Genomic DNA, 1,033 nt, shown 5'->3' on the forward strand with positions numbered 1-1,033 from the left:
TGCTGCCTCGTTATTGGGCCAAGAAAACTGGGCTACGTCTTGCCTTCAAATTGACCGGAGGCCGCTATTTCCGCACGAAAAAGATATAATATATTTTTGGACGAATTCCTGAAAAAAAAAAAAGCTCTTAAAATTTTCTCCTGAAAAATTTAAATTTTAAAAATTTTCACAGAACATATCTGATTATATGAAAAAAAAAAATTATCCTTATAATATTTAAAAAAATTATCATTTAACCCTTAGCCACTCAACGATGATGGTCCATCGCACAAGTATTGCAAGGGACGACGGGATGACAAGGGCCGCTAAAGGGAGGCAATTAGCTCTCGTGCAACGGAAGGTTGTGCCCAACTCTCATGTAACGAACCCTTGCGTGAATGTTACGGGTAGAGAAGGATAATAGAAAGGACAGTGAACAAGGCCTCATGTAAGGGCTACAAGCGGAAAGGATGATAAGCCCTCGTGTAAGAGTTGCAAATAGTGACAAGACAATGAGGCTCCACAACGAAATGTCACGGACAAAGTTCTAAATAGGATGTTTGATGTAATACGTATGTATGTCCGTATCTTTCTGTTTGTTCATACTTTGCACAACATGTAGAGGAACGGTTGAAGGCTTAACAACCCTATTTTAGTTAGGTTTGGTGGCCTTCTTAGGCTTGTAAATAAATGTTGTGTCATGTAGACACTTATGAGAGATATTCGGTATGTAATGAACCATTTTGACCCTTTGTTGTGCAATCGTTCGAAGCTTGTAAAGTATGTTTGTAATTTGCATTAGCTACGAAGTATTTTCTAGGATATTTACTTGTGGATCCCGAGTGAGGCGTTTTCTCTAACATGTTTTCTCTTTTGTAGGTCCTAAGGGACCATTGGAGGTTTCCGGGAGGCTGACCTTTGCAGACGGACACGTAAGGGTGCCGCATAACTTAGGCAAAACCAGCTAAGTCCGTGACAGATGGCATCAGAGCGGTGAGACAAGCACTCATAGAAACACTTAGCATGCAAATGTGGGAGACCTAGCGGGGCTGCG

The sequence above is a fragment of the Musa acuminata genome, chromosome BXJ1-11 (genome assembly GCF_036884655.1).
Source record: "Musa acuminata AAA Group cultivar baxijiao chromosome BXJ1-11, Cavendish_Baxijiao_AAA, whole genome shotgun sequence".
Classification (NCBI taxonomy): domain Eukaryota; kingdom Viridiplantae; phylum Streptophyta; class Magnoliopsida; order Zingiberales; family Musaceae; genus Musa; species Musa acuminata.